Source organism: Panthera uncia, chromosome B4 (assembly GCF_023721935.1).
Source record: "Panthera uncia isolate 11264 chromosome B4, Puncia_PCG_1.0, whole genome shotgun sequence".
Taxonomy (NCBI): Eukaryota; Metazoa; Chordata; class Mammalia; order Carnivora; family Felidae; genus Panthera; species Panthera uncia.
This window is the reverse complement of record NC_064809.1, coordinates 49,996,279-50,009,541: the sequence shown is the minus strand read 5'-3', so window position 1 is coordinate 50,009,541 and position 13,263 is coordinate 49,996,279. Positions and strand designations below refer to the sequence as shown.

At 34.7% G+C, this 13,263-nt stretch overlaps 1 protein-coding gene across 1 annotated transcript in view; it reads right to left on the bottom strand.

Moving 5' to 3' along the window:
* PIK3C2G (phosphatidylinositol-4-phosphate 3-kinase catalytic subunit type 2 gamma) overlaps positions 1-12,341 on the bottom strand; it is a 348,760-nt gene extending 336,419 nt beyond the window's left edge. The window contains exon 1 of the mRNA XM_049625158.1: positions 12,072-12,341. The gene's annotated coding sequence lies outside the window, so the exon portion shown is untranslated. The remainder of the gene's footprint in view (positions 1-12,071) is intronic.
* Positions 12,342-13,263: the final 922 nt, after the last annotated feature.

Genomic DNA, 13,263 nt, shown 5'->3' with positions numbered 1-13,263 from the left:
ATATAATGTGATAGCAGAAGAGTGTTCATTTGTGGGGAGAGGAAGGATATTGTGATGGGGAGGTGCATGGAAGGCTTTATGGGTGGCAGGAAAGTTTTGTCTCTTGACATGGAGGGTGGTTAGAGGATTATTCAACTTATAATAGCACACTGAGTTGTGTGTTTGCTTTATATCATTGCTGATACCATACATTTTAAAAAAGAAATAGGTAGCTTGAATTTTTAGATATGTGGAATTTGTGGAACACCTTGGTGGTTCAGTGGGTTAGGCCTCTGACTTCAGCTCAGGTCATGGTCTCATGGTTCATGAGTTTGAGTCCCCATTTGGGCTCTGTGCTGACAGCTCAGAGCCTGGAACCTGTTTTGGATTCTGTGTCTCCATCTCTCTGTCCCTCCCTGGCTCGCAATCTGTCTCTCTCTCAAAAATAAATAAATATTAAAAAAATTAAAACAACATCAAAAAAAAGGTATGTAGAACTTGAGGATTTATATAAAATCTAACCTAAGATTTTGAGTGAATATTTGTGCATATAGTTCTTTAATTCAGGAGGTAATTTTTGCATTTGAAACCACGAGCCTTGCTTAAGGAGGATTTAATTATTTAAGAAGAGATGTAATCAATCAGAAAATGGTATCCTGATGTGGGAGACAACCTGTATTTAATTAATGGACCCCAAAAGTAGAAGTACAAAGTAGTCTGAGAAGTAGGGAGAAAACCATAAGCCACTATCACCTCACTGTGTCCACTTCTGGTACTACAAAGGGGGAAAGAAGTGAAAGGCAAGTGGCTCCCTTCTAAGAACCTCATTGGGTGGTGGCACACGTTTCTTCCCACATCCCTTTGCCTGAATAAATAACTGCAAGGAAGGCTGGGAAATGTGGTTCCTTATTCTGTTGCCGTGAGACCAGAAAAAACAAAACAAAAACAAAACATGACTGCTTTATTATTAAGAGAAAGAAATCATCTTATTTAGAACATTCATGATGAAATGGTTTTCAAGTTCTCTGGGAGGCCTGGAGTTAGAATGTGAAATGCAGACACTCAACCAGGTACACTAGGAGCAAAAGTCCCTAATAGATGTGGAGGAACAAAGTCAGTGGATGTCAGTAAGTAGGAGGGACATAGGCAGTAGAACAAGATGTCACAGGGTTCTGAAGAGTAGAGTTGAAGTATGAACTATTGTTTAAGTATAAAGCATTAGAAATGAATGACCTGTAAGGCAGTGGCAGTCTGGTGAATGTTAACCTTGCCTCCTGTTCTTTGGTATGTAGGGGGTGAGAGAATGAACAGTTTCCAGAGGAGGGCTTCAAAGGAGCAGGTCGTTGGGGAGAACCAGGTTTCCCTTTAGGAAAAGGAAGTGAAGGAAGGCTAAAGAATTCAACAATCCATCTTGTATAGATTAAATCTCATCTGGAAAATAGTGCCTCTCCCTATATTTTACGACTTGGAATTTCCGTCATTCTTCTTATATTGAGGGGGCATGGAATACAAAACACTAGTTAATTCTGATCTAGCTCTTAAAATTAGCTGTTTAATTTAAATACCTTAGTACTGTTTAAATAACAATATATTAGTATGTTTATAGTAAACAATTTCAGGCACATCAAAGTTATATTTTTATACTATGAGACTATTCTGGGGTGCCTGGGTGGCTCAGTCATTTAAACGTCTGACTCTTGGTTTTGGCCATGAGGTCATGATCTCACAGTTGGTGCGTTGGATCCCTGCATCAGGCTCTGCACTGTCAGTGTGAAGCCTGCTTGGGATTCTGTCTCTCTCCCCTTTGCTCCTCCCCCACTCGCACTATCTCTGTCTTTCTCAAAATAAATAAAGTTAAAAAAATAAAAGAATATGAGACTATTCTTTAAAAGGATTTATATTTGTGAAACATTATATATTTTCATTATAAAGTACCCACAATAGATTGTTCTCTGTTATTTCAAACTGTCTATAGAATAAAACCATGAACAGTTACATAACTAGGCTAAATTTCATAGTATCCTGATCCACAATCATTTGGACTACTTTATTTTATCTGACACAGGAACTTAACCCTTAAATATTTTCTTGGAAAACAATAATAGTCCTTGGGAAAATTCTAGGGGCTAAACATAGTTCTATGAAGCTAAAGTAAATTGCTTTTCTATCCTATCCTCCAATATATAAATTTTTATCTGTTTGACTTTTTAAAAATCTGTGTCTAGACATTTTTAAATTTTTTTAAACGTTTATTTATTTATTTTTGAGAGAGAGAGAGAGAGAGAGAGAGAGCGAACAGGGGAGGGGTAGAGAGAGAGGGAGACAGAATCCCAAGCAGGCTCCATGCCATCAGCACAGAGCCCAATGTGGGGCTCAAACCCACCAACCATGAGATCACGACCTGAGCCAAAACCAAGAGTAGGATGCTTAACCAACTGAGCCACCCAGGCGTCCCTGTGTTTAGGCATTTTAAAAATAAATTTAAATATATTGGGGAACCTGGGTGTCTTAGTTGTTAAATGCCCAACTCTTGATTTTTGCTCAGGTCAAGATCTCTTGGTCATGGGATCGAGTCCTCCACTTTGGACTCCCCCCTAAGCATGGAGCCTGCTTGGGATTATCTCCCTCCCTCTCTGCCCCTCCCTTACTCGCTCTTTGCACGCTCTCTCTCTCAAAATAAGCAACTAAAACATCAAAAAAACACTATAAAATATTTATTTACTTTATTTATTGTCATATTTATTTCCATCTAGTTTAAGCTTCATTGCTACATGCTAATATAGCTTAGCCAAATTTTCCAAACATGCAAAAGTTTATCCTTTCTGTAAATATTTGTTATAAGGAAATCAAAAACAGTTTCTTCTTTGGGGGAACTCTAATGTGGATCTGAAACTAAAGTGGTAAATAGTTTTATCTCACAAATGAAATCTCATTACATGGTAGTAGCTTTCCAGGACATGGTTTGAGAAGAATTGTGTGGGTGAGCAAAGCTCAGGGAGTGATAATGCCCTGTTACCAAGGTCTGCCCTTATGCAGAAGAGGAGAGTGGAGACACGCATGCCGTATGGTATCCATTACTGTTCTAGTAGCTAGAAACATGTCCATGTTTTTCACCAAATACAGTCTGACTTCTAGGTGAATTAAATGTTCAAAATATTATGGGTTTGAAGAAATGTCTACTTAGTGATATTTTACCATTAGTGCAAGATATAAGTTCTCAAGAAATACAACTTCAACTGAATCCTTGAGAGAGTTTTTGCTATGATAAATTTGATTTGAATATGATTTAGAGAGAGAGCCTAGAAATTTTTAAAAAGACAAATGTAGGTAAAACCATTACAATGTAATTATAGTGGTAATTGTAATGCTTCTAAGGACATGCTTATTGTATCAACTCCTACCCCACAAGGCATTTCTTTAAAATATGTGTGTTCCATTTAAAACATACATCTGAAAGGCATACATAATATTATTTACTGCATAGGAGCTACAGCAATAAGAATGCATTTAAAAATCAACATAGTATAAGAGTTAAGTGAATTAGTATTGTTAAAAAGAAAACAGGCCCCAAATGATGTCACTTTGACCTAGTTTCCAAACCAGGGCTTCATACCTAATATAATCGCAATTTCAGTCTCTCCCAGAAATGCGGTCTTAACTGGTCAGCCAGGAATTTTTCCATGAACACCAATGCTTAAAACCCTCTCCATTCCTTCCCACCCTAAAAGGAAGACTAGGTAATCTGCATAAGAACCCTAGCCTTTCCCCCAGGGGAAGCAGCTTTGCTTGAAACAATTATTTTATTTTGCTAATAATTTTCTTGCCCCACCCTCCTTGTATAAAAACTGTCCATTTTGTACAACTCCCCAAAGCACCCCTCAGTTTGCTACATGGGGTGCTGCCTGATTTATGAATTGTGTGATAAAGCCAATTAGATCTTTAAAATTTACTTGGTTGAGTTTTTGTTATTGAACAGTATATAAAGGTTAAATGAAAAAAAATAAACAGTAAGGCAAAATCAGAACATTTTAAAACACCCTGAGAAGCTTATATATTATGGCAATAAAAGTTGGTTGACAGACTGTGAGTTTAGTAAATGAGTTCAGTTCCCTAATCTCAGAATAATAATAATAAAATAAATTGGGGTTTTTAAGATCAGTCCAGTTACTTTTTTTAGAATGGTGTCTGGCTGGTAGTATGTGATTTTAAAAATTAATATTAAAAAAATTAAAAAAACAAACAATATCTATTTGCAGTTTGACAGCACCAGCAAAAAGGACTGACAACCATTCATTTGATCACCCCAGTTTTCAACATATGGAAGTCAAAGTAGATCAAACTGAAATAGAAGGGAAAAATGGCTGACACTTGCTTTGTTACCTGAAGGAGAATAAATCTGCCAGTTTAAAAAAAGGTAAGGAGATGACTCATTTCCCTGCTACTGCCTGACTCAGTTCGAGGTTCTGATCAGCTCTCCTTACAACCCAAAAGGGGATATCTGTACCAGGGCTGTTCTACCATACCCCTTTTTGCATGTTTTCTAAAACTAAAATTTGCATTAATGCAAATATCCAGAGGCTACAATGGCTAAGCATTTAGTTTACTACATCTGGGAAAAGGAGATGAGAGTCCCATGAGAAAGTGCAAAAGTAGATATTTTTTTGGCAGAAGGACTGTATATTGATTAGAATTACCTAGAAATATGTTTACCTTCTCAAAGTGGTCAACCAGAAAACAAAACAAGATAAATGAAGTCCAGAATTTAGTGAAATTGGCTATTAGTGACCAGTAACTGTGTTCGCATTTACTGTTCCTCTAGCTGAAAACTTAACAAACGTGTTCTAACAGCAACCAGATAAAAAAAGGGGGAAATAGAAAAAGCTAAAGATATTATTGATGAGTAATCAGTGGAGAAAACCTTCATTCCTAAAAGGTGAGTAATTGAGAAAAAAAATCAACACAGAAGATGTGAAAATATTTTGTAAGAAATAAAATGTTTAGCAATCAAGACACAAAAGGAAAAATTACTTTTGAAAAAATATATGCTATAGTATACCTAAGTAAATTGTATAAAAACTTAAGTTTGGGGCACCTGGGTGGCTTAGTTGGTTAAGAATATTACTTCAGCTCAGGTCATAATCTCGCGGTTCCTGAGTTTGAGCCCTATGGCTCTGTGCTGACAGCTCAGAGCCTGGAGCCTGCTTAGGATTCTGTGTCTCCCTCTCTCTTTGCCCTTCCCCTGCTCATACGCTGTCTCTCTCTCCTTCCCAAAAAAAATAAACATTAAAAAAACTTAAACTATTTTTTATAAAATGAAGGAACCATGTGTTTGATTAAATACAATGTGAAAATAACATACAAAATAATATAGCAATAAAATGCATCATAAAAATGTAGAAAAAATTGGATGAAAGGGAGATGTTAATTAAAAAAGAGCTTAATGATCTATTGAAATGTAAGAAACTAAAAGTTTAGTCTCACATTAAAAACATTATTTATGGGGTGCCCAAGTGGCTCAGTCACTTAGGCCTCTGAGTTCAGCTCAGGTCACGATCTCACTTCATGAGTTTGAGTCCTGCGTCGGGCTCTGTGCTGACAGCTCAGCCTGTTTCAGATTCCTTGTCCCTTCCCCCCCCCCCCCCCCCCCCCCGCTCTGCCCCTCTCCCGCTTGCGCTCTCTCTCTCTCAGAATTAAATAAACATTAAGAAAATTGGTTAATATGGACTAAGTCTTAGTAATTATTGCAAACATAATTTTAAATATGATAATTTAAAAAAATTATTTGGTATTAATAAGCTAGATGAAAAATCATAGACTATTTCATCTGAAACTGAAAGGTGTGCTAAATTTTCTGTTTTACAAGAGGAAAGAGGATTAAATAATGCTGTTTCCTTTTCACTGATGATTAAAATAATAAGTTCATATATACTTTTTAATAAATATATATAATTGTTATGTATTATAGAGACTTATTAGTTGAAGACAAATGGCATGTATAATTTCCAGAACACTGGAAGAGTCAAAATTGGATGACATTTACATTATAATCATCAGGGAAATAGGAAATTAAAAGTTATGTGTTAAGAACAGAAAACAGAATGTGACAGGATCAATTGCATTTCTAATGACAGTAAATATAAGCATCTAGTTGGATTAAAAATCATCATTCAAAAAATATATCCTCAATTGTGTAATTTCTGCAACAAAAACATAAAAAACATCAAAGCAAAGTTAAAAGTGTTTCCAAGTATGTTACTCAAACATACACACACTATATTCTCACACACACACACACACACACACACACACAAACACACAAAACACAAAATTAGACAAGATAGTAAATATTGGTGTCTAGTACCAGAAATCAATATAGGACAAAAAGTATCAAGAACATTTTATTGCAATTTCTAAAGAAATTATAATAAATGTGGGCATTTATGTATAAAAAAAGTGTGTGTGTGTGTGTGTGTGTGTGTGTGTATGCATATGTACTTCTTAAAAAGTGAATTAATGGACACTTCTGGGATTTTATATCCAACTCAATTTATTAATATTAAATTTTATAATTATATTTTATAATTTTCCTTTCATAATCTGATCAAGATGAATCATTGAACAAATAGTACATGAATAAATCATAGCAGAAATTAATTTTGGATTTGCTGTTTTTAACCATTCATTTTTTAAATGGTAACTATAAATGAAAAAAACATAATTAAACAGATAAAAAATAATTTGCACATGCTAACAACCAAAGTTTATTTAATGAAGAAATGCTATGAACTTTCTCCTTCAAATCAAGAATAGGATAACTATTTCTTCTGGCAAATTATTTTAGAAATATAGCCAAACAATAAGATAAATGAATGTATAACCGCCAGAAAAGAGATTATTATTATTTGTAATGGTATGCTTATGTATGAAGAATGTGTTAAGTCCTTAAAAACGTGGAGACACACTATTTCCAGATGAGAAGATACAAAATTTAAAAATTTAAATAGATATTTGAAGAATTCATACATTTTATTTAATCCCCTTATTTGGGAAATTAATGAGCCGATTCTAGGTCACTTTTGGTAAAGAAAATGATGGAAAAAATATTAGTAGGGACTTGCATATGAAAAATGATACACATTTTATTTTTTTATGTTTACTTTAAAAAAAATTAATGTTTATTTATTTTTGAGAGAGAGGGACAGAGCATGAGTAGGGGAGGGGCAGAGAGAGGGAGACACAAAATCTGAAGCTGGCTCCAGGCTCTGAACTATCAGCACAGAGCCAGACGCAGGGCTCAAACCCACAAACTGTGAGATCATGACCTGAACCGAAGTCAGATGCTTAACCGACTGAGCCACCCAGGCGCCCCAAATAATACACATTTTAAAGACATAATAATTAAAACAATATACCAACTGATAAGTTATAGACATATGTGTCAAAGAAAATGTATGAATCAACCATAGCATATATCAATTTTTAGGTTAAGTTAGACATGAAGGAAATAGTAGGTTGCTTAATAGATGTATCTGGGCAGGCACACTTAGTTAATCACCTGGATAAAAAATCTAAACACCATTAAATATGGATTACAATTATGAAGTAAGTTCTATAGGGAATAAAGATCTAAAAGGTGGAATCATGAAAATACTGTATCAGTGTTTCCTAAACCACTATGAAGCACAAGTTTGTCATTTGTTATGGAAGTTGTCAGAAAAAATGTCCAAATTGTTTGAGAGATGCTGAGTTACACTAAGGTAAGCATGTTTTTGTTGGTTTGCTTTAATGTAAAAATACATAGAGATTTTACTATGCTTTGTAAAATGTCAAGAAAGGACTACAGTTAGCAGTACTTTAAAAGTGGCTTATTCAGGATACTCTTTTGAGAACACTTTTGTTTTGGTTAGGACTCTTGGTCACAGGTGGCAGAAAATGCAAAAGGGAATATGATGTGAACTAAGAGCATGAACAACTGTCACAACTAAGCCTCTCTTTCTCTCTTGAAGTTCTTTCTCTCTCAATACATTGGTTTCTATATTTTCTACAGAAAAATGGACTTTTTTCTCCAGGAGGGGAATATGGGTAGAGACTTGGGAAAACATGTTTTTCTGCATAGCAAACGATGTCAGTTTAAAAATTAAGAGCAGGAATCTAGTTGATCTACCTTGGATCAAATGCACGTCTTTTGGGTTAATCGCCGGGGTCAGTGGTAAGCAGAGGGTGAAGACTGGACCATGAGCCTAACTCTATATTCTGTTAACAGGAGGATGAAAGCCCAGAGACCTAAGCCACACTCATTAATATTTTCTAGAAGATTGTCCATCAGAATGTATTCTGCTAAGTACTGATTAGGAATAAAAAGACATAATTTAATAATTTCAGTAATTTCAAACATTTATTGAGTGCTAACTTAGAATGTGCAAAGCATTATTCTAAGTGCTTTGTTTTTAACTTATTTATTCCTCATACAAAACTTATGATGGACTTATGATGGTCTTTTGACTAGGCATTATCAGTTTCTTCATTTTAGAGGAAATTGAGGCACGAAGCATTTAAGCATCTTTAAGAGCTTATATAGCTAGGAAGTGGAAGAGTTGGAATCAACTTTTACAGTTAGAAAAAAGGATTATTATATTTTAAGATATCAACTCAACAACCCACTCTTGGTAATGATTTTGCTATAGTTTTTTGGAAAAAAATGTTTTAAGAAATTGATTGGCAGTAACATAAAACATGAAATGAAAAAATAATTACTTGGTATTGCATTGTATAAAGATTAGCAAGCCAAGTACTGTACCTTTATATATCAGGACTATTTCTAGGCTTGATTTTTATTTTGGACACTATTTATGGTTCTATGATTTGAAGGGATGGTATATGTATTACTCATTTGTTATAGTTAACAATAGAAAACTATTTGGTAACTTTCAAGTAGAGATTTAAAAATGATTTGAAATAGCAAAGATATTTGGTTGGCAAAGTAATTAGAAATTGATACAAATTAATGAAAATTAACACAAATATTGACATGACAGTTTACTAAAGTGGAATGCTTTACCAACAAAAAGGGCAAATATGTGAACACTGAGTAAAAGGAAAACTATGGTAAGTAGTTTGAAAGGTATAGGGAAGGCCTCCACCCTGTTCTGTGTCTCAGAGATCAGAAAAAAAATTTCCTGTTGTGTGAGTTCTGCTCTTTGAGGCAATCGGTGTTTGTCTTCTTATTCATAAAATGAAAGTGTGGGTATATTGAACTCCTATTCTGTCAGTCACTGGAGAGGACACTGGAGAGATGACCTTGAGTGGAGATAAGACTATGGTCTTCTTTTTATGGTGCTGAAAATCCTGAGAATAATATAGGAAAGTAATTTTGAATGCTATATGCATGTACAAAAAGAGGGTTTCTTTCCTTCTTCAATTTTGAGACTCCAACCAAGTGAAAATAATGAGCTATAAAGTAGTATTAGTAGGGGGTGGCTAATCATGGCGAATTACATCAAAGAGGGTACAGTGTTCTTATACAAAATCACTGTAAGTTTGAAACAAAGATTAAAAACCTCCTGACAGCAGTTTTTGCTGAGGATGTATGTGTTTGAGCATGTGTATGTGTGTGTGCATGTGTGCACGCTCGTATGTGTGTGTAATAATGTATTCAGATAATCTGAAACTAGGTATGGGTGTATGGAATTATTTTTAGTTCCTTAGACTTGGATAAATTAAAAGCTCATTGCAAACTAGAAAACAGGGCACATCTGAGGGGATTCAGCCATAGTCTAATTGATCAGAGTACAGATCAAAAGAAAACACATATCATTAATTTCTCTGGATTAACATTTTCTTCTTAAAGGTTGAATATATAGCCATGCATGTGTACATGCAAACAGACACATGCACATGCACACACACACACACACACACACACACACATAATGAATAAGTAACCAATCTAATGCTTATAGAATAATTTCAGTATGTGGGAGAAAAACATCATTATGAAGACTGTGAGAAAGAATTCTCCAAATAATTGAAGAAAAGGGTTACTGAGTGAGCAAGCGTGCAGACATCCCATGCATGCTTTTAGAGAACAGGCTATTAGTTTCAAAAGGTAGAGGAGAAAAAAAGTGGTGACACTGATTTCAATTAGCTAAAGACAAATACCTTGTCATGGTCCATCTGACCATATATTCCAGCCTTCACTATGAGCTAAGTAGACATCTTTCTATCTCAGTGTTTAACTAAAAGGTAGGGTGTTGATGAGAAAATGTTCTGGAACAACAGATCTGAATAGAGGTGGTCTGCTCACATAGCTAATTTTCCTGGTTTCCTTCATATACAGTCTTTCAAGAATGAGCTGTCTCAGAAAGAATCACTGCTATTCAGAGATGCACAGCTATAAGAAAGTAATCAGCATGAGACCTAAGCAAAAACATCAAAACAAAAGAGGGAGCCAACATGATCATAAAAAAAATCAGACAAGGAACATAAGCCAATAATTCAGCAAAACTGTTTTTTAAGAAGTAGAACAAAATGAAAACCTGTTCTCATAAGGAAATAACAAGTAAGGTTGTAGTAAATATGTGGGTAATTCTCTAACATTGGCTGTATAAACAATAATTGCTAATTTAGAGATCAAAATAGACTAGATATAATTAAATACTAGACCACAAGGCTAGTATTTGGGGCTGGGTGATCCAAATTTTGAAAGATACTTGTATTGTCCAGGAGGAAGTATAGATATAGACAACTTTAGATTTTTCAGAAATGCATGTTAAATTTTTAGATGTAACCAGTAAGATAATAGAGGGTATATCTTTCTACAGCAGAAAGAAGGAAGGAAATGAAAGCAATTGCAACAACCCTTGGTCAGTTTGGAAGAAGGTCCAGCGGTTTCAGGAAAATATAGGAAATTGTACAAATATAAGTGTTCTTTAAAATGGTAGAAATGAAAATGTATCAGAAGCACATAAATGTAAATGGTCTGAATATATTACATAAAATCTATAGATTGTTACGTTGTGTTAAAAAAGAAAAAAAGCCAATCAGACATACTAGATACGCAAGTGTAAGGATTGCTTAAAATTAAAAGGACAGGAAAAGATATTCCAGGCAAATAGTAACAATAATAACAACAGAACTAGTGTAGTTATGTTGAAAAGAACCCAAACAGGCCTACCTGCAAAAAAACTTATCTGGAGGAGAAAAGGAGCACTTTATAGAAATAAAAGATTCACTTCACCTTGTCGGTATGTGAGATATGTATGTACTAAAAATAATTCATTACAAATTCATACCATTACACATTATAGTGCTATAAGAGAAAATGACAAATCCACCTTCATAATTAAATGATTTCATTGAAATCTTACATGATTTATAGATCAATTAGATAAAATATCATTAAACATGTAGACGATTTGAAAAAATAAGCTTTATGTAATGAGCATATGTAGAATATTGCATTCAATTAATGAAAATTACATATTCTTTTCAAGGACAAGTATAGCTAATGGAAATTGACCATATATTCTGTGACTTTTAACATAATTCAAAGTCAGCATTACACATACTATTCCTTCTGACCCCAGTATATACTTAACTATCAATAAAAAGATAATTTACAAAATAATTCATAAGTTTTAACTTAAAAACATTTCTATATAACTCAAGAGGAAAAAAATCACCAAAAAATGGAAAATATTTAGAAATACAAAATAAAGTTCTGAGGAAAAAAACATTTTGTGTAAATTAGGAGTTCAAAGATATACATCACCCTTATTTTGTAGCAGAAAATAATTCTTGAAAATATTCCATCCAACAGAAAAATAAATCATAACTGATAACTTAAAAGTGGACAAGTTGTGTCATAAAAGGACTACTGCCAAGAGCTGATAACAATTAAAACAGATTTATGCCTAAATAATTATAAGGATTCATTTTTGCTATGATTATCTGTGTATCCTTTAATCAGATAATAAATTTGGGAAAAAATTAATAATTTAGTTAGACATCCAATGCAATATATTTCTAGACAGGAAATGAAACTACTTTTTCTTTCTAAACTCCAAGAGAATTCTGTTGCACTGTTTGCTTACTTGAAGAGGGCTTCCTCACGGTGAAAATGATCCCAGCTCGGAGACAAAAAAAAGTGAAATCATGGCCTGGAGGCTGACACTGGCAACGTACTAGCTTGTTCATTCAGTGAATCACGTAACTCATCTACATAACGTGATCCTTTCCATAGACACTGGACGAAGCTATCTTTTTGCCAGCTCAGACACGGTTACTATTTCCTTATGCTCAATTCACAGACTTGCTTTCTCCGCGGAGCAGGTGGCAAGTAGATGGGTAGAGTATGAGTAGCATGTTATGGAAAGAGCCTTAAGTTGGAATAAGAAAAACTTGATTCAAATCCAAGCTCTTAATGACGTTAATAATGACATAGGTGAAGTTCTTCATAACGTAAATGACATCTGTTCTTTAAGATCTCTCTGAATCTGTTACCTGATATACAGTGTTACATTAGACAATGCATTTTAAAAGCTGTGCACCATATGCAAGTTACATTTTATAATTACTTTTTTAAAGTGGGGCGTATCACTTCTGTCTTTAATCGTAAGTGCCGGAAATCTATTTGTTTGCCAGGCTCGAAAGTGAGGGGGCAATTGGGACACATATGGGTTCATGCCGGCCTTCAGTGAGCTGTCAGTACAGAGGCAGGCAGACAGGACAGGGCAGGAGCCCAGCATGGAGTGACAGAACAGAAAGGAAACAGCTGCTTTTCTCCAACAGGAACTCCAGTCAGTTTGAAACCCATATGTTAAGAATATCTACCCTTCCTTTAATAAGAATTTCCTTTTGGAGTCATCATCAGCATGCAGCCTTATAGACTACTGGCACTAGCAGAAAGATACTGAAGAAAATGTGCACAAAGGAAAAGTCCACCAGCAGACGTGACTGAAATTGGCTCAAGACTCTGACGGACATAAAAGTGAGCAGTGAGGAAATGACAAAGGGATATGATATCAAGGCAATCTGTAGGGTCAGCCAAAGAGACAGAGAGAAAAGAGGGAGAGAAGTAACGAGGGAGGGAGAGAAGGGATAATCAAAGCACAATCAGTTTTTCAGGAAGTATTTATCTTCTGGAGAGTATTTACAAACTTACTCAGATCTTAAACTCCTCTACCATTTAAGTTTCACAATACAATTAAGGAGCTGCTTTGCCTCAGCAGTACATTTGAATTCAAATATTCTTCTATGTATTTGGTTAAGTACAGGAGGTTTATT